Below are 21,166 nucleotides of genomic sequence, written 5' to 3'. Positions count from 1 at the left end.
AATGTGTATGCAAATGAGGGATTGATTCGCAAAATTCCATTCACTTCTGATTTTTATATGGACGCAGCAACAAGTACAAAAAGTTTATATATATATATATATATATATATATATATATATATATATATATATATATATATATATATTTATCCCTGGGGATAGGGGAGCAAGAATACTTCCCACGTATTCCCTGCGTGTCGTAGAAGGCGACTAAAAGGGGAGGGAGCGGGGGGCTGGAAATCCTCCCCTCTCGTTTTTTTTTTAATTTTCCAAAAGAAGGAACAGAGAATTGGGCCAGGTGAGGGTAGTCCCTCAAAGGCTCAGTCCTCTGTTCTTAACGCTACCTCGCTAATGCGGGAAATGGCGAATAGTTTGAAAGAAAAAAGAAAGATATATATATATATATATATATATATATATATATATATATATATATATATATATATATATATATTTATATATATAATTCTATGCGTTAAGATGTTCATTAATTTCCCGTGATGTTAAAGTAGTGCGTCAGCTCGCGGGAAAATTTTTACGCTTATTGAGTGTTCTGGTCCGATGCACGCTTACTGAATGGCCCTGTTTAAGTTAGTGTTAGCCTTACTGAGTGGCCTATTTGAGTAATACGTCTTGTATGACCTTTTGACATGCCATTACATTGGCTGGTTGACTTAATAATGTAGTTCCCCTTGTGACTAATTGGTTTTATGGGGTTGCGTAATATAATTCGAGTCAGCTATGGGGATGAAGAAACTTGTACTGTGATATTTGAGGCAGCCTTTTAATGTATTATTAAGCTTATTGAATGGCTGCCTAATAAGGTATAATACCTACTGAGTGGCTCGTTGTGGTATTGTTAAGGGTGCTCTGTCGCTCGTTAAGGTATGTCTCCTGCTCTGCTATTGGCCAGTAGGCATGGCTTTATCCTCACTGAGTGGGTCGGTGGTGTTGCGCCACATTTTCTGAATAAATTAGAAGGCTTCTCTCTCCCGCTTCTTCGATATATCATTGTGGTTGTTCCACCAAGTGAATAACCGGTTGTAAGGGCAATGTTTGTGTAGCGTCACGCTTCTTGTGTAGCCTGTTTTGGTAGTGTCAGGCTCACTGAGTGGCTTGTTATGGTAGTAGCGCCGAGCTGACTGAGTGGCCGTTTGTGATGTTGCCGCATTTCAGTGTGTAATCGGTTGGAAGCGTCTTCGTGGAACCGGATTAGCTGATTAGATCTTCGTTCCTGGAGACGCCAGATTTTTTAACAATTTCAGTAACCAGTTTTTTTTTTCGACGTTATTCTTTTCAGATTCACTGTAAGAGTTAAGTTTTCCTTATTATTGAATGATGAATTCTCCCTTGTTGAATGAGTCAATTTTCTCGCTAAAGATCTGCTAAGAAGTGATCTTTGCTAATATTCAGCACCCGCTCAATCTTGTTTCCTACCATTTCCATACATTGGCTGAAAACATTTCCTCCGATTATCTCCACAACAGATTGTATTTAATCATAGTATCTGTTCAGTATAATAGTGTTACCTTTCTATGTAATCGCTGTAATAGCCGTTTCTGCTCCAGATATTCGCTTTAATCACCCAAACCGTTCAAGATATTCGCTTTAATCACTCCTCACTGACCCACATATTTGCGATAAGCACCCTCACTAACCCAAGTATTTGTTATAATTCCCCTTTTACTCTGTATAACCCTCTGGTGAACCGGGGTTGTGGCTGTTCATCCATTATTTCACAAGTTTGCTCCTTACGCACAACTGTGGTGTGTGCTCTGGCCACACCACTGGTGGATCATGTCGTGTGCTTTGGCCACACCACTGGTGGATCATGCCGTGTGCTCTGGCCACACCACTGGTGGATCATGCCGTGTGCTCTGGCCACACCACTGGTGGATCATGTCGTGTGCTCTGGCCACACCACTGGTGGATCATGTCGTGTGCTCTGGCCACACCACTGGTGGATCATGTCGTGTGCTCTGGCCACACCACTGGTGGATCATGTCGTGTGCTCTGGCCACACCACAAATGGTTCATGGTGTTATGTGGTAAGGGTACGGGTGTACATTATTGCCAAACTTTACTACGCTGTAAACTTATATTAGTTATGTAGTTTTACTATGAGTCTCAGTGGGTTTACTGCCGCACACCTCACCACTGTGCCAAAAACGGTCAACACTCACCACAAGAATGGCTTGGGTTCGACTCCCATGATCACTTCGGTTCTAAGAGAAGTTAACGTTAGATTTTTGACATCTATTTAATATCTTATTTTTTCTGTGCTGAGGGAACGACGAGGGTACGACACTCAAAAACGACAGGTCGACCCTTGACCACGGAGGTACGACCCTTGAGCACGACAGTACGACACTTGGCCGCGGAAGTACGACCCTTGAGTACGACGGTACGACCCGTGAGTAGGATGGCCTGGTCTTTTTATATGACCCGTAAGGATCAGGTCAAAGAGCAGACTGTCATAACGTCTTGATCTCTCAAAGGTCGCACCGCCGTGCTGAGGGGGGGTGTCGTACCTCCGTGTTCAAGGGTCGTACCTCCGTGTTCAAGGGTCGTACCGTCGTGTTCAAGGGTCGTACCGTCGTGTTCCAGGGTCTTGCCTCGTGTTCCAGGGTCGTACCGTCGTGTTCAAGGGTCGTACCTCCGTGTTCAAGGGTCTTACCGTCGTGTTCAAGGGTCGTACCGTCGTGTTCAAGGGTCGTACCGTCGTGTTCAAGGGTCGTACCTCCGTGTTCAAGGGTCTTACCGTCGTGTTCAAGGGTCGTATTATTGTGCTCAAGGAGTTAAACCATGAAGAACCTTCCGGTATGCAAATTAGTCTGGTGCAGCGAGGACCATATTCCCTCACATTCTTCTGTTTACTAAAGCCTTCTCTAACTTGCCTCAGCAACCTTGTATATTGTCGACATTACCTCCTGCTTCCTGGGAGACCCCCGCCATTAGCAGTGGGCATCATAGAAAAATAATTGGTCTTCAGAAATGGTCTCTCATAACTTTAAAGCGTGTGTGTGTGTGTGTGTGTGTGTGTGTGTGTGTGTGTGTGTGTGTGTGAGTGTGTATGTGTGTGTGCATATTATGTGCCTTTTTTTCTTGTGTTTTTATGTGTACGATCAATGATTTAACACTTGTGTCCTCTGTGTATGAAGCTATTCTCTGAAAATCTAAAATTGCTTTCTCTGTGATTTACCTCATACGCTAACACACAACACACACACACACACACACACATATATATATATATATATATATATATATATATATATTGTTTACAGGTGCAGCCTGTGTAATAGGGGACACCCTGACGGCTAGGTTATGCAGGGTTAGGGTTGTAAATGTAGAGTTGTTATATAACCCAGCTCATCCTAGCTGCCACGCCCTGATGGTTCTACTGAAGGTAGGATGGCTCACCTCACTAACTACCCTGTGTCAAATGCCATGCGCTGGTTCTTGTGTTCATGAACTCATTCCACTAATGTAGCTTCGCGTGCCTCAGTCACCACCCCACACCCCTCTCTTCATGCATTGGGGGAGGGGGGGAGACAGAGTTGCTCTCTGTCTGTGTCTGTCGGTCTATGCTACTATGATTATAGTCTATGCTACTATGATTATAGTCTATGCTACTATGATTATAGTCTATGCTACTATAATCATAGTCTGTGCTACTGTAATTATAATCTGTGTAATAGAGGAACTGTCCAATTGTCACGGGCATGTATTAGCTGACCTTTCAACACACTGTCTTTGCCTTGTTAAGTCTTGTGTCTATGAGGAAGCTATAAACAGATGGTTCTTATGATAGCCATTCCTTTGAACACACACACACACACACACACACACACACACACACATACTCCTGGCTCCATCTACCCAGGATGAGCGTCGTCGCATGTTAAGAGCGTGCGTCATCCTCGGGAAGTGACTTAACGGACGCATGGTACGACGAAGGAAGAGCCAGAGAGAGAGAGAGAGAGAGAGAGAGAGAGAGAGAGAGAGAGAGTATGAGATCTCTTTAGCAAGTAATACTGTTCCTGTTCCGTAGTGAGGCTTGTGAGGAAAGGGTTTTTGCTCCAAACTACGTAACAGCGTTTTAGCTCTCTCTCTCTCTCTCTCTCTCTCTCTCTCTCTCTCTCTCTCTATATATATATATATATATATATATATATATATATATATATACTCGTGTTGGTAAGGTGGTGGTGAGTGATGTGGTGTGTTGTGGTGGTGACGGGAGTCGAACCCCGGGCCTCGAGAAGGCCGAGTGCAGGAGGTGGACACAGGATGCAAACTGGCCTCTCCGTTTTCTTCGTTGTTTCTCTCTTTCCCGCTTGTGTTTTGTTTTCTTCCTGTTATCTTTTCTTTGTTACTTTTCTTCCTTCATTTGGTGGACGTAGCTTGACGTTGACGGTTCTTAATGACCCTGGCAGATAACTACCCTAGTAGATAACGACCCTGGTAGATAATCACCTTGGCAGATAATGACCCTAGTAGATAATGACCCTGGCAGATTAGCCCTAACACCCAACCCACTGGCCTGATTCGCCTGGCTGGGGATTTGCTCAAATGCTGATGTTCTCATAAAAAAAAAATTATGCAAATATCCTGGAGATTTTAAGGTCAGGAGTTGTTACACAGATTTTCCTGCAAAAATGATAAATATATTTATACTGTATAGAGTTTCCTAAATCATTTTAGTCATTCGGTTTTTTTCTTTAAATTTGAATGTACTCGTTGGAGATGTTTGTTTTAAAAATTATCACAAGAAGAGTTTCATATATCACTAGTAATTTTATCTAATTGGGTGTGATTGATATAATGGGCTGTGGAGAAATAAATGGATAAAGGAATTTGCTAACAGTAATATTTATGTACAAGAGGACATAAGAGGATAAAATGTCAGTTGGTAAGTAACCGTCCGTCGCTCTTCCGCGCTGGCAGCCTATCAAAATAAAGCCCAAACTTCTCCTTGATTACAATTGGTCATTTTTACCCAAGATCGGTCGAGGGCCACGTCTCCCGTAACGCGGATGAATACAGTGTCAGGTTACTGTATTTATTACACTTATTTGTACAGCTGTATCGTGATCCCAGGCGTGGGAACCCTGCATGATGTAAACCTAGCCAGATCTACACCTACTTATCCCACACATACACATGGCGGGAGTCATGTGTAACTTGATTATACTATGTTCAAGGAGTGTGTCGAAGAGATGCCAGTTAGCCTCAAGACAAAACCCACTTAGGGTAATTAACACCGCTAAACATTCCATGACGCGGGGGGGTGGGGGCTGTGGGGGATCTGTTAGGCTAATTACCTACCAAACTCCTGCTGTTCCTCAGCTCGTGAAGGATCCGGTAATAATTAAGAGGATGAATTCGAATATACGTTGATATTTCATGACGTTTAGATACATAAAACGAAGGATTTTTCTTCTTCTGAAAGTCTTGTTTGTACGATGGAAATGTAAATGTGTATGAGGGAGCAAGAATAACCAGAAGCTACGTTGTGGTGGCTTATCTTCAGTTTGTTTTTCTTGATGGCTTATCATGACATTTCCAAGCAGACTTCTGGTCTCTGTCCCAGCTGATTATAATTACTTCACGGTAATGATTAATTGTTTTAATTAGTACTTGGTAATGATTATCTGTGGTTTATATTTTAACCGCACACGTCAAACTTTTGTGATTGAACACGTCGTTACGACCCTATGAAGCACGACAGTACGACCCTGAGTGTGAGGGGTCGTACCGTCGTGCTCAAGGGTCATACCGTCGTGCCCAAGGGTTTAAATACAAACTTCCGAAGGAGATTGATACTGTGTGTGTGTGTGTGTGTGTGTGTGTGTGTGTGTGTGTCCTGTAGTAACCACCTTCCTAAATACTTTTTTCACGTCTGTTTTCAACACCTCATCCCCGACCTACACTTGCCTCCACCACAGACAGGCCTTTCCTATCATCATATTCGACCAAGCCTAACCCCTGCGGCAAGACCCCGTCCACCCTTGGTGCTGAATCTCAGAACTTCTTAGGGATAAGAAACGACTATTGCTTTTGTCCGTCTCGACCGGCCGGTATTACTTAGACATCAATGGGAGACATACCTTTTTTATACCTAACATACGAGCGAGACGCAGCAATATCCTTCTTAATAAAGGAGAGTGAGGAATGTCCGTATCTTCCAGCATCAAAAGAACTCCAGCGGTAATTCCTGATTACTGAGAGGGGGGACTTGGCCGTGTTCTTTTTTTTTTCTTTTCCCCCTAGTCGTAAAGTTACTTGACGCTGTTAGCCATATTCATTTCTGTATCTGTTACCGCTTCAGAAGAAATATTCATTTAGAGATAAGACAAAAAATATCTTTGAGGATGTTATAATCACGTGAGGTGACGGGAAATAGCTAAGTGAAAAATCCCCAGAATGATGATTGATGGCAGTCTTCACTACCCAGGATAGGCACGTCTGATTTATTAGCTGTCAGGACAAGCCTTACCCTTGCCATGGTTCCTGCCTTACAGAGAGGGTTTAATCCGATAAGTTTCGGGCCACTAGTTTCTCTGGTCACCTTACCGCGTTCCAAGAATATTCTATGACGTCATCTTTTAAAAATATATGTTGAAAAACAACCCAAATCTATCATTTTCTTGCGTAAGAAAATTAGTTCTAAGTAGATTATTATGTATTGGTTGAAAATAACACGTATATTATATAACTTCGACAAATAGTGTGTGGATACCTTCTTTCGAAGAATGCAAGAGACGTCTGTAAATATAGGGATCAGCGTCACCAGCGACACATCAGTCATATGTAAACAAACATCCTGGACGCAGCGGCCGCTCATATGGAAACAAAGGCACAAAAAATATGGCGCGACGTATAATTAACGCCCAAATAATGACAGGTCAGGTTCCTTACTGTACCTAGGTTTTCGTAGATATTTATTTTTATTTCTTTAGTATTTTTTTTATCAGTTATCGCTGAAATTTCCATGTTATTCAAAGAACATTTCACATTTCTCAGGTTTTCTTATTATCAGGAGGAACAAATTTGAAAAATGAAAAGAATTGAAGAATATTGCTAGGATTAAAGGAACGCCATCAAAATTTTACCCTATATATATATATATATATATATATATATATATATATATATATATATATATATATATATATAAGAACAAATGATCTCCTCAGACATGAATTTACTACTTAGCCGAACAGTCTTTTATGCCACACAGCCGCAACTTAACTGCCCCTCTTATGCTGTCGGTTTACGACACAGGGGAGTAAGTGCCCCTCTCCTAGCGTACGTTTAAGACACAACAACAACAACAAAAGGCGAGAATAATGGCTTCGTTACCATGTTTCACAAATGACGTCACGTCGAGAACCCGGCTCTGGGAAGCGCCATCAGAGACGATTTCTCTTTTTTATCTTATCTCAGCTGCTGTGGGGTGCAGTGAACACATACCACTGGCCACGACTGTGTTCCGGGTTTATGATAAATTGTTCGGTGTATAATATGTGATAATGAAGGTACGTATGTATTATTAAGTATGAAATTTGCCGGAAGATTTAGAGTGATTTAATATGTATATATATATATATATATATATATATATATATATAGATAGATAGATAGATAGATAGATAGATAGATAGATAGATAGAAATAGATAGATAGATAGATAGATAGAGATAGATTGATAGATAGATAGATAGATATTGCAATAGGTCACAGTTGTGCTCATGATCTAGTATGATAACGTGATTATCAGTTGTCTATACAAACTGGATAGCTTTGTCGGAGGCAAAATTTGTAAATGGTTCCCTGTGTTGTCCACATCGTAAAGTTTTATGACAGGCACGGTGCCAGACCCGAACAACACCATTAGGAACCATTTACAGCCAAGCCACAAGGGACCATTTACAGCCAAGCCACAAGGGACCATTTACAGCTAAGCCACAAGGGACCATTTACAGCTAAGCCACAAGGGACCATTTACAGCCAAGCCACAAGGAATTATTTACAGCCAAGCCACAAGGGACCATTTACAGCCAAGCTACGAGGGAACATTACCAGCGACCCTTTACAAACCAAGCCGCTATTCTCTCCTCTAGAACTGGAAACACTCCTCGGAAATGTCGATGATTCTGAATAATCTGGTGACAAGGCCTGCATACACAGCAACTTGCTGTGGCGTCTCTTTACTGCCGAACACTGAGCGAGTATTGGTAGCTGGGGACACTGAGCGATGAGGCCGCTGTAAACCCACCAATGTTTATTGCTGTTGCTAAGGCCCATGTGTGCCTCTGTGTGTGTGTGTGTGTGTGTGTGTGTGTGTGTGTGTGTATTTGTGAAACCATTGAACAAATGCACAGTCTCCAAATAACAAATACCATAACAATACCATTTCTTCATCTAACATTTTTTTTTTTAAAGAAATACTGATGCATTAATGACTCCTCACCATTTGACTTCTTCGTTTACACAAGTTGCTAAATGTATTTTTATTGGACAATATTCAATGTATTCTTGCAAGAGCCTTTTTTTCGTCCTTTGTTTAATTGAGAGCAGGCCTATAAAAGCAGCTTGTTTAAGACAATGATTACGTGTTATTGCCTATTATCTAACATATTTCAATTGACGATATATATCTTAGATGATGATACTGCGGTCTTCTTTGGTCTTTTAGTAGTTCTTTTAGTATTGTGATACTGCGGTGTTATTTGGTCTTTTAGTCGTTCTTTTAGTGTTGTGATACTACGATGTTCGCATGTTTTTCTAAAAGTGTCACAGAGGAAAACTTTGGGGAAGGATCTTTATTTATCTATTTTGTCAAGTGACTGCTTCCGCTAACGAACGCGTCCTCGGTTTTCTTTGTAATACACTGACACACACACACACACACGTCAAAGACTTCGGACAACACGAGGAATATAACGTCGATATTGAGGGAGGAAATGAATATAATACTAGGTTGGGGGACGGCAAGGTATTTACAGTGGAGGGAAGCTAACTTAGAAGTAAGACTCAGAATTTCACTGAACGGGATCATGAGGGAGGGGAGGGGGATGATTCAGTGGCTCCTGGTACTGCTGCCTCAGCTGTTACTGCTGCTGCTGCCCCTGTCAGGCACAGCTGTTGTCGACATCCCCCCGCTGGACAACGTGAACCCAGATCGGCCTGTGTTTTGAGAGAAGCAACTGCTCGATAGGTTTCGAAACGCCACAAACACGAACCATCTGTTGGACGTGATCTCACAACACATCAGCTGTCCTCAGAGGATCCCGGTGTCAGACTCATCTCTCAAAAGTTCAGAGTGATAAAGGCATATCTGAGATCAACAAAGTGTCTTAAGAGCAGGGAAGCAGGCCATGTTTAGTCTAGCGAGGCTTTGCAGTACAAGCGACCCCGGAACTTAGTAACGGGATGTATCAATCTCATTGATGGATGGATGGACTACAAATGAGGAGCATTCTTTAATGGTCATCCAGACCACAGTTACATCTGAACGGAAGACTAGCAATTAAGGCAATAATGCTCGTAAATTAATACTGTCCTGGATCTCTCTGTATGTGGTGTATGGTACGAGGCTTTTGATGTATTTTGCGAAGGTTTACAAAACTAGGGTTGTTCTTGGGAAGAAAAGTCTGTGAACAGTACATGATTTAAACAGTTAGAATTCGACAGGTTTCTGTTCTTCGTCAGCAAACTAAAGATATAATGAAATACATCATGTATGTAGCATTTATGGATCTGGAGAAGGCATATGATAGAGTTGATAGAGATGCTCTGTGGAAGGTATTAAGAATATATGGTGTGGGAGGCAAGTTGTTAGAAGCAGTGAAAAGTTTTTATCGAGGATGTAAGGCATGTGTACGTGTAGGAAGAGAGGAAAGTGATTGGTTCTCAGTGAATGTAGGTTTGCGGCAGGGGTGTGTGATGTCTCCATGGTTGTTTAATTTGTTTATGGATGGGGTTGTAAAGGAGGTAAATGCAAGAGTCCTGGAAAGAGGGGCAAGTATGAAGTCTGTTGGGGATGAGAGAGCTTGGGAAGTGAGTCAATTGTTGTTCGCTGATGATACAGCGCTGGTGGCTGATTCATGTGAGAAACTGCAGAAGCTGGTGACTGAGTTTGGTAAAGTGTGTGGAAGAAGAAAGTTGAGAGTAAATGTGAATAAGAGCAAGGTTATTAGGTACAGTAGGGGTGAGGGTCAAGTCAATTGGGAGGTGAGTTTGAATGGAGAAAAACTGGAGGAAGTGAAGTGTTTTAGATATCTGGGAGTGGATCTGTCAGCGGATGGAACCATGGAAGCGGAAGTGGATCATAGGGTGGGGGAGGGGGCGAAAATTTTGGGAGCCTTGAAAAATGTGTGGAAGTCGAGAACATTATCTCGGAAAGCAAAAATGGGTATGTTTGAGGGAATAGTGGTTCCAACAATGCTGTATGGTTGCGAGGCGTGGGCTATGGATAGAGATGTGCGCAGGAGGATGGATGTGCTGGAAATGAGATGTTTGAGGACAATGTGTGGTGTGAGGTGGTTTGATCGAGTAAGTAACGTAAGGGTAAGAGAGATGTGTGGAAATAAAAAGAGCGTGGTCGAGAGAGCAGAAGAGGGTGTTTTGAAATGGTTTGGGCACATGGAGAGAATGAGTGAGGAGAGATTGACCAAGAGGATATATGTGTCGGAGGTGGAGGGAACGAGGAGAAGAGGGAGACCAAATTGGAGGTGGAAAGATGGAGTGAAAAAGATTTTGTGTGATCGGGGCCTGAACATGCAGGAGGGTGAAAGGAGGGCAAGAAATAGAGTGAATTGGAGTCATGTGGTATACAGGGGTTGACGTGCTGTCAGTGGATTGAAGCAAGGCATGTGAAGCGTCTGGGGTAAACCATGGAAAGCTGTGTAGGTATGTATATTTGCGTGTGTGGACGTGTGTATGTACATGTGTATGGGGGGGGGGGGGTTGGGCCATTTCTTTCGTCTGTTTCCTTGCGCTACCTCGCAAACGCGGGAGACAGCGACAAAGTATAAAAAAAAAAAAAAAAAAAAAAAAAAAAAATTTACGCCTGGCTCTCGGTATGACTCATTTCCATTTGTTCTTCATGCATTAACACATCGTAGGAGCAGCAGCTGGAGAGAACATTATAACTCCCTGTTCTCCCATTTGTAAAGAGTGATCACTTACTGGTCATTACAGCTCTTACTCTCGATTTAAACACCTGTACTACCCGGCGTTTAGAAGGTCACCAACAGGTGTGAAACATGCTAGGAAAAAAACGTGTATTGATCCATCAGACTCTTAGGGTCAACATTTACTCGAGGAGGACGAGTTCTCCTAATGGTTTTCTTTGTGTGACTAATACAGAGGCACGTAATTGGTGGGGTGAGGGGTGGGGGGGGTTACTGGGGCAGAAGGGGGGGGATTTCCAGTCAATGTGCACAGCAACCTTCCCTGATAAAGGTGACCTGTAATTACACGAGACGCTGTATGAATTACTTATAGTAATCGCCTGGTACAGTAAACACGGTGATAATGGTACAGAATACGAGTCTGATGAGAGGTATTGTTATGATGGTTGATGAAAAGATGTGGGATGGGTTGGTCGTTGTCTTCTCTATCCTCCACGACTGTGGGGTGTGCTTTCATAGTCTTCTGAGCACGGTGGTACGACCCTGGAGCACGACGGTACGACCCTTGTGCACAGTCACTAAGTGTACGTAAGGGAAAAGGCAGAGAAGGGTATACAGTGAACCAGTACTGAGAACAGAATTTCAGGGAACGAGAGAAACGAATTGCTTCGAAAATTCTTTCGACTCAAATGCTTCTGATATTTGGTAACTTTGAATGAAGTGCATGACCGTGGGATATATATATATGTATTTCTTTCTTTTTTCTTTCAAACTATTCGCCATTTCCCGCGGTAGCGAGGTAGCGTTAAGAACAGAGAACTGGGCCTTTGAGGGAATATCCTCACCTGGCCCCCTTCTCTGTTACTTCTTTTGGAAAATTAAAAAGAAAAAATAATGAGAGGGGAGGATTTCCAGCCCCCCGCTCCCTCCCCTTTAGTCGCCTTCTACGACACGCAGGGAATACGTGGGAAGTATTCTTTCTCCCCTATCCCCAGGGATATATATATATATATATATATATATATATATATATATATATATATATATATATATATATGTGTGTGTGTGTGTGTGTGTGTGATTTTTTGCGAAGCTTTTTAACTCGAGTCAGGTATGAGCTACTCAAGGTTCAGAGTAAACGTAAAATTCTCAATATAATTGATTAAGTAAAGGAGCGATGCATTGTTGTCATCCTTAACACCACAGTGAGTGAGGTCGCTGGCGTGTGTGTACGTTCGTCTAAAAGATCGCTGACTCACTTGTTTGTCAGTAGGACCCCGTAGGAAACAAGGAGATAAGAGTGCACTCAAGATAAACTCACACTTCCTTAGTGTTATTATCAGTGCGTCATGTGATAGTCAGTTTTTTATCGTTTAAAACGTTGCGACACCTTATCATGGGGGAGACACGAAATTATAAGAAACAATTCCTTACCTGCATTTAAATATCTGACTTTTCTACGTCATGTAACTATAGAAGGTTTCAACCTACCAAGAATAATCTTGGTTCACAGGGGAGGTTTTCGAGATACCGGTACTGCTGAGTAGTCTCAGAGACCTTGTTCGAACCAGGCTCCGTGTGGCTGCATGCCAGACTCTCCATTAATAATGCATGACCACGGAGTTACAACGCAAACACTGTATGGTTATGATTGCAAGATCAGCTTCTGTGTTAAGAATGTGTGTGTGTGTCTGTGTGTGTGTGTGTCCCAGTAGCGGGGTGTACAGCTAGAGACACACATAGAGAAACAAAGACACAGACAGCCACACAGGTGTGGGCAAGTGGCCGGCCGTAGTTCGACTTGTCATCTTGTGAGTTGCTTGTCTAGTTTTGCTTACGTCTGAGATGTGAAGGTTCTTGTTTTATTATTATCATATTAATATTATTATTATTATTATTATTATTATTATTATTATTATTATTATTATTATCATTATTATTGTACAACCACAAGACCCATTTTGTGGGGCTTCAGCACCCTATATATATATATATATATATATATATATATATATATATATATATATATATATATATATATATATATATATATATATACCATTGGGTCGAATACTTTGTTATATGAGCCAGTCCAACACTTACAGTATTTTGGGTAGCCTAGTGGACGTGAACATTACTCGATCATAAATACATCAGGAAATCCCGGTGAAAGAAAAATGATGCAAACATTTAACTGAAATCAAACTTTAATTAGTTAATCTTATTTAGTTACAGTGGCCCAGTTTTTTCCAAGTAAGCTGAACAGACTTAATATATCGTAGTAGAGAATTATTTTATTCACTTCGAACACTAGGTGTGACAGATGCATCCCAGCACTGGACAAACTCAGCTTAGCCTAGCATGGCGTATCCTAGCTTTGGATGGAATCAGCTTAGCCAAACTTAGACTAGCTTACCGTAGCTTCGCGCGGTTTCACCCTACAGTTAAACAAGTCTCGCAACAGGCAAGGTAGCAAGGGTTCAGTTAGCACCCGCCAGACACAGGCGCTTCCCTTGAGACACACACATAACGTCCAACAGTCCATCCCAGCGTCCTGGGACGTCTGCTCACACAAGGATATTACCCCAGCATGTCTCCCCTCATGTAATATTCAGAGGCTCTAGGTCGCCTCCACTGCATCAATACACGGAAAGATAATATTACGATCCCGTAGATCCTTATTGACCAAGCCTGGCCAGAGGGAAGGGATGGTATTGTTCAATAACGAGACAAAGAGTCACGCGAGGTAAGTACGATGCCTATGGCGTACGGGGAAGAGATATTGTAAGGGCTGGAGTATCGTACGCGTCTCTCATGCCCGAGGTACGATAGCCGAGAAATCAAAATATTGGTACGTAAATACTTAATCTATATCCCGAGATTGTTATCGGATTTTAAGGTAATTCATTTTCTTTTAAAAAAACAAAAAACATACAAGGTGTCTCATTTGACTAAATGATTAGTTAAGAAATAATGGTGCAATATGGCTCGCTTTTTTTTTTTATGTACTTAACCTGTCTTCTGCGTGGAGAGATAAAGTGTCGCCATGTGATGCCGTTATGAGAAGCGCTAACCATATATTGCAGCTGATTACATGAGGGATTGTTTACATTCATCAGCTGATGGCGGGTCGGCTGATTGCTCGTTCCCCTGGACCCCGGAAAAGCCATAAAATCATATTGTTGGTTTTGTTGACAGTTTCATATAATATATCGCTTGAAAAAAAAAAAAAAAGATACATGTGGCTATTTTTTAGAGTAAATATCATCAAGATTTATATAATTTTTTTTTTTTTTTTGGGGGGGGGGCTCTTACAGCTACGGCAGATACCGAATTTAAATGAGGTTAGGTTTTGATATTGATTCTGTCGCATAGTTCACCTCTCAAATGGGAGAATATTTTGAAAGAGAACCATGATATCAGCTGAACCAGAAGGTTAGCAACACTCCAGACGCATAGCCCGGTTGTGTTCCACCACCGGGGTAGCAACACCAGACGTTATATAGACCCGGTTCTAGGAAAGATGACCTGTAAGAAGTTCTAAAAAAAGAACACACTATGATGTTCTTGAAAGGAAGAACACACTGAAAGAGGTTCTAGGAAAAACAGGGGACTCCTTGAGAACGTTCTAGGAAAGAACACTGGATTCATTTTAGGAAATAACATCTGAAGGCTTTCTAGGAATAAGAACATGTGGCGCTTACGATTATCCGTGGCATCACCAAACCTAGACAAGATCACCAGTAAACAGACGTCCTAAGTATTACCAGCTCACTAAACGTCTTGGTGCAATCGAGGGATGCACCAAACATATACCTCAGAGGGACAATACTTCCCCTCTCGGATAGCGAACTCCAAGAAGCCCAAAGACCCCTTCGAAGACCTCCTTCAAGGACTCCAAGGAACCAAGAGGTTCCTCAAAGACCTCCTTTAAGAACTCCAAGGAACCCAGAGGTCCCTCAGAGACCTCCTTTAAGAACTCCATGGAACTCAGAAGTCCCTCAGAGACCTCCTTTAAAAACTCCAGTGAACCCTGAGGTTCCTCAAAGACCTCCTTCAAGAACTCCATGGAACTCAGAAGTCCCTCAGAGACCTCCTTTAAGAACTCCAGGGAACCCTGAGGTTCCTCAAAGACCTCCTTTAAGAGCTCCAAGGAACCCAGAGGTCCCTCAGAGACCTCCTTTAAGAACTCCAAGGAACACAGAGGTTCCCCGAACTCCCCCTTCGTGGACTGCAAGGAGCTCAAAAGTCCCTGAAGTACCTCCTTTAGGGACGCCTTGTACCATGATTTGGGAGACTTCGACGCTGACATCACACAGGTAGGAAGCCGCAAGCCAGAAACAACGGCTGACCTCAGCCCCACCGCACTCGTGTGAAGGCCTTCTGTCAGCCTTGACACACGTGAGTGCAGGCTTTTCTCCAACCCCAGCACACCCGCGTGCAGTCCTCTAACCCTAGTACTGCCATTCCACTACTGAATGTTGTTGTTACCAAAGTAAGTGTGGTTTAAAGGTCAGGCCATCGTTCCCAGTGGTTCTACAGTTGGCCTCAAGAGTCATACCGTCGTGCTCAGGGATTGCTATGCCATCAGTTTTGTCTTGATGGGGTTCCCGGGTCACAGACGATGTAGCTGATGTGACACAGCCGGTGTAACAGTCAATGTGACACAGCCGGTGTGACACCGCCAGTGTGGCTCAGCTGGGGTCATCACTTTCCTCATCAGCACGTGAAATGTTGTCAGCCACAGTGTGTACCTCCAGTGACAGTCTTCCTTACAAAGTATTTTGCCTCATTTTTGAAGCAGAATAGCGCTAACCTGTGGGTTCGTATCCAGTTGCGTCGCGTGACGTTAGCATGATCTAATCTTAAAATCAAGACGTTGAAGCTGATAATAATTTTCAATATCTGTATTTAATCATCCCTCAGCTTCCTCGTTTGGATCTTTCCAGTTTCCAGTGGATATTTTTTTTTTCTTATTGAGGAACTCCACCTGCTTGGTCCTGGGTTCCGGGTGTTCTTCAGCGTTCTGGAAATGAACGTCTGGGGTGAGGTTAGGGGAAGACTCGTGTATTGGGGGGTCTGTCTGTCCCTCAGCGTCCACCACCCGACGGTACTTACCAAGCTGACGCCCGCGCCCCAGACAGACACACCCTCCTCCCTCACGGTTCGCAGGCCACGCCTCATGAAGCCGTCCGCTGCGCCAGACACGCGAGGCTATACAACACACGCAGCCAGACCTAAAGCCAGACAGTATGTTTTTTTTCATGCATTTTTTTCCTCTCATGTTTGAGGAAATTCGTGAGTGTGGCTGGCTGTGGGGGGGAGTGTTCTGCGCACTTACCGGTCGTGAGACCTTGGTTGCGTCTCCTGATAGTGTCACGATGATTATGGATTACGTATTTCGTTCTGTCCTCGGTGCTGAAGCGGCTCCGCTTCAGCCGGGGGCGACACAAACTTCGGGGCTGCCTGCTGGAACCTGTGGTATCAGGACGAAGTTATTACTGAGAGCCGTTGGAAATGCTAGGACCCCAGCTGTTGCTTGCGGTCCTTATCTCTTGTCTTGCTTCCTTGATGTCCTGGCCACCATTCCGCTTCACTGAAGGAGTTGTTGGTTCGCCCCTGCGTTCAAGGGCCTCGGGGGAATGTGTCCTCAAGAAGCGAGGTCCTGCATGGCGGCCTGTGATAGGCACTTTTGCCGGGGGTTGTAACCAACATCCTTTGTGTCGACGGAGCTTCCTTTCTCTCGGTGCCCCTGAGACCCAAATGTCAACAAAGTTTGTTTACAACTGCGGCCCAGCCGGAGCCTGGCCGCTTGAGGCGCAGGGCTGCCAACCCTCGTGAAGCTCTAGGGTCGGGTAGGCCGTACTCAAATCCAGTGGCGCCTCATGTCCTTGTTGGGCATCATCACTGAGGCCTTTTCCAAGTAACCGTCAGCAGATCATGACGACCTTTACGAAGACAAACGTTTATCTCGGTGCTTCGTGATTTCCCCTGGAAGGCCTCGCTGCGTCCTCGCATCCCGCAGTTAGTTATGGGAGACAACATAACTGCCGTCTTGTAACCCTTCCACTGTTGTAGGTTCGTTGGGTCAGATGGTCGAACACAGGCAGTGTTATGAGTCGATAACTTCACCACCGCTGACTCGGATTCCCTCCATAAGGATCCACAAGTTTCGTTCAAATCGTTCGAGACCATCGCGTTGGTCCCTGAACTCCTGTCATAGTCTAAGAAATGGGGAAAGTCACGGGTAAAATGGAATCATTAACATGACCGTAGATGCAGACATCAATAGCGGGGTTATTTAGGTGAGTCGCCGGATCTCTTTGCCGGGATATTGGGGACACTGAAGTGACCCAGTGGGATTGTCTTCGTCGGAAGTCTGGTCCACAGTAGCAGATACGACCAGTCGCACCTGGCGACAGCGAACTAGCTCATGGTCTGAGTGGTCCGCTCACCTGCAGCATCTGACGCTGCTAATGTCCTACAGACCAACTTGAGGGTCTTCGAGAGCGCGCAGCTCCCCTGATTTTCTGTTGTTGTTTCTGTACGGAATTGAATGATAAAATCTTGATAAACTTCTAAACTTCTTTTACAGTCGAATTTCTCTGGTCCTTAACCGAAAGTACCTCCAGTAACTTCTACTCTTCAGCATTCTCTTCCTCATTCTCAGCCAGACCGAACATGTGCCTAACTCCTCAGCTGAGGAGGAGTACTGTTCCCATGGCTGGGTTGGCCTTCCTTCCTTCCTCCTTCTTAGCCAGAAGTTCCCCACACCGTCACCTCTCCCACTACTACCTCTTTTGATCCATCTGTCTCTGTCTACCCGTAATGCTGCTGTCCTTCTTTTCTTCTGTTCTACGGGTTAAATTTTGGCCACTGCTCTCAAGAGCCGTTTGCCTGTGTCCTGGCCACTAAGGCCTGGACTCGCGGCAGTCGAAGGGCTGCTGCTTCTCATAGCTTCTGTGTGGACACGAGCGACACGAGGATGACCGTTATGACTCCTGCTTTCCTTAAACACCTCAACTGTGAAATTGTCTCCCTTTTTTTTTTACTCCTTCCTCCTCCCTATTGCCTTTTTCCCCTTTTAGGTTCACATACAACTGAGGAACTCAGATGAATATCTTCTCTATAAATTCTTTTATTTCTCTTTTCGTCTGAGACGGCCATGACTTGGACAGGTCTGTTCTCTGCCACGTCGATTGTCTATTAAAGAAAAAAAAAAGTCGTCCGCTACACTGAGACAAGGATTTCTCCGACGCCATGATGTCCTCGTTGTATTGCATAAAGTCGACCCTGATCCTACAACTGTTGTTGTATAGCATGACCGAGTGTAGGAAGTCCAGACTGCCTCGTCGTAAGCTGAGATGTGTTTGCTCAGAAAACTCTCTCAGTTTGTACATGGATACTGGGCTACAAGAGACGCCAGAGCTCTTGTGTATCAAGCCATGTACTTCCCCAGACCTCCCCCCCCCTCCTACACTGTACCTCATCGTCCGTCAGCGCCTCCGTCAGTATGAAGGAGGTCCGCGCCACACTGACGCATGGCGAGCTATAACGACAAACCGCCTCCGTCCAGGAGGTGCAGCCGAAGGTGTGGTAAAATGGAATGACGTGACGCATGACCGTCTCTCCCACTCAATGATATGGCGTCGAGCAAGGAGAGGATTTGGGTCCAGCTTCGTATGGCCTCGACCTCGATCCTTTATCAAGTAAGGTAAGGTATGAGGTAGCTGGATGTCTTGTGCTGTGTTCACCATCTTGACACTGTGATGTGTGGGGTCAGCTAAGATGAAGGGGGAGGGGTATGTCTGTTTGGCATGGGGTCGACAGCTATGTAATATGTAGGGGTATGTAACCATCTCAAGTTAGGACGCTAGTGTTGTGATGGTGTCTTCTCTCAAGACCACTACTGATGTATAGTTAGAAATATCTTGAAAGGTTTTTTTTTTTATCTATGAATTAGTTTATAAAGCATTTTGACCATTTTCTAATAGGCATATGGGGGTCCACCTCCCTACCTCACCGTGTGTGTGATATATGACAGGTTCACGTGTAAATTTAATCACCTCGTTAATTGGTTTGCAGTCGCACCGTCATGCTAGAGGGTCGTACCGTCAGTTAGAGGGTCGTACCGTCATGCTAGAGGGTCGTACTGTCATGTTAGAGGGTCGTACTGTCGTGTTGAAAGGTCGTACCGTCGTGTTGAAAGGTCGTACCGTCGTGTTGAAGTAGTTCAGTAATTAGAGAAAAGATGTGTTTTCATATGATATTCCCTTCGGCTAGGGATTCCAGTAATGGATCTCATTCTATAGTTTAAACTCCCGTGTAGCCAGTCCTCTTCCTTAACAACAACAGCAGCAGCAGGAGCAAGATCTTCTAAAAGACGGAAGACAGTAGGAGTGTCATTAAGTGTCATTTGTTGATACAATAAATCCTTCAGCCAGGGCAGCATCGTGTGGATAACGGCTGGCGTCCAGTATGACACGTGGGGGGGGGGGGGGGGAAGCATTTCCTGAGGAGGGGATAAGGCCCCATCAGGTCCCCCCTGAGCCGCCATTACCCCTCTCCCTCCCCCTCTTCATCTACGCTTTTACTCACGCATCGTCCACAGATCTTCACTTCATCCTCTTTACTGTCGCAAATCATTTGAATTAGTTAATAATTATTGAAATAAATGCAGAAATTTCTATATATCTAACCTTTTTTTTTTCAATTTGGCTTTCGGCTAATGTTCGTATTATTCAAAGTACGATTATTCTCTGTTGAAACAACGTCTCTTTCCGTGAAATGTTAGAGTTCTCGTATGTACCGTCTCTTGGCAAATTCCATACTATAATCGTGATAACATCAGTGCTGGATAGACGCTTCGTGGAGCCTGTATCTCGTAAGAATCTCACGAATCCCGTCTCCCGCTATCTGGCAGCGGACGCGCATCCTCACCGCGCACGCCATATTTCAAGCCACCGTTTTCTGTTGGTGTTTACGTGGAGGGGAGACTACTGGGGGGACATGAGCTTCGACAGCTTCCCCCACCACACAACTATAACCACAAACATTCAAATTTAGAGGTTCTTGCAGCATTTTGAGTTTGCCAGACGTGAGAAAGAGATAAAGGTCTCACCAACGAATGTTTGGAATACAATGCAAAATACGAAACTATTCCGTATTTCTAAAAGACATACATTTTAGTCATATCTTCACCATACTGAAGGGATTTGCCATGTCGTAACCTCACACCACGGAAGTGTTCTCGTTTTATTTTTATCGTGTTCTGTTTCTTGTCAGTCGAGGCGTGTGTTGTGTTGTAAGCCGAGAGCAGCAACAAGGTTTCAGAGTTTTCCGGCCCCTCGCTGGGTCTGAGCAGCTGTGGTGTATGGCGGCGACCTTGGGCACGGCGTACGTCTCACCCGAGGAAGGTCGACTTTACACATGGGGTCCCTCATGGTATTCGTCTGCTCATTAAGGTATAATACTAAGGATCGTTTTTGCACTATAAAGTGTAGATTTCCCATATATATATATATATATATATATATATATATATATATATATATATATATATATATATATATATATATATATACACGACGTTCACTGGAATGATAACGAGTGATAACTTTAAGCCAGACGCTGGTGTAACGGTCGTAGTCAGCGGGTGTGCAGAAGAAGAAATAAGGGAAGCAGCCAAGTATACGCACGTGTGTCAGCGTAGGAGTGAAGTCATTAAGGTCCTCTTCGCCCCCCTGTTATCAAGCGTAACGAACTTAATGACAGAGTGGGACAGAGGCAGTCTGTCGTGGGGGTAGGGAGAGGGGTGAGTTGGGCGAGGCTGGAGCGGCCCCTCCCTCCTGACACACACACACACACACACCTCCGGTCCGCCGTTTAAGATACAGATAAATAACGACATATGCGTCCAGACGTATACGAGGTGATGTCCGTTGGGAAGTAACGCTCACGTGACCGAAGTTTTCAAACAAGTGAACGAAATGTATTGATAGGACAGTAGATATGTGTGTGTG

The 21,166-nt window shown here is 43.9% G+C and overlaps 2 protein-coding genes across 3 annotated transcripts in view; one reads left to right on the top strand and one right to left on the bottom strand.

Annotated features, from left to right (window-relative positions):
- LOC139746658 (alpha-(1,3)-fucosyltransferase C-like) overlaps nt 1-21,166 on the top strand; it is a 249,044-nt gene that overhangs the window by 177,904 nt on the left and 49,974 nt on the right. The window contains exon 1 of one of the 2 annotated variants that reach the window (XM_071658102.1): nt 6,822-6,910. The exons of the other annotated variant lie outside the window; for it this stretch is intronic. The gene's annotated coding sequence lies outside the window, so the exon portion shown is untranslated. Of the gene's footprint in view, nt 1-6,821; nt 6,911-21,166 lie in introns of those variants that run through there. 2 annotated transcript variants of the gene reach the window in all.
- LOC139746657 (prostaglandin E2 receptor EP4 subtype-like) overlaps nt 1-21,166 on the bottom strand; it is a 102,522-nt gene that overhangs the window by 62,306 nt on the left and 19,050 nt on the right. The gene's annotated exons all lie outside the window — the stretch shown is intronic.

Source organism: Panulirus ornatus, chromosome 65 (assembly GCF_036320965.1).
Source record: "Panulirus ornatus isolate Po-2019 chromosome 65, ASM3632096v1, whole genome shotgun sequence".
Classification (NCBI taxonomy): domain Eukaryota; kingdom Metazoa; phylum Arthropoda; class Malacostraca; order Decapoda; family Palinuridae; genus Panulirus; species Panulirus ornatus.
The sequence above is the reverse complement of the archived record's forward strand: the minus strand, read 5'-3'. Positions and strand labels throughout refer to the sequence as shown.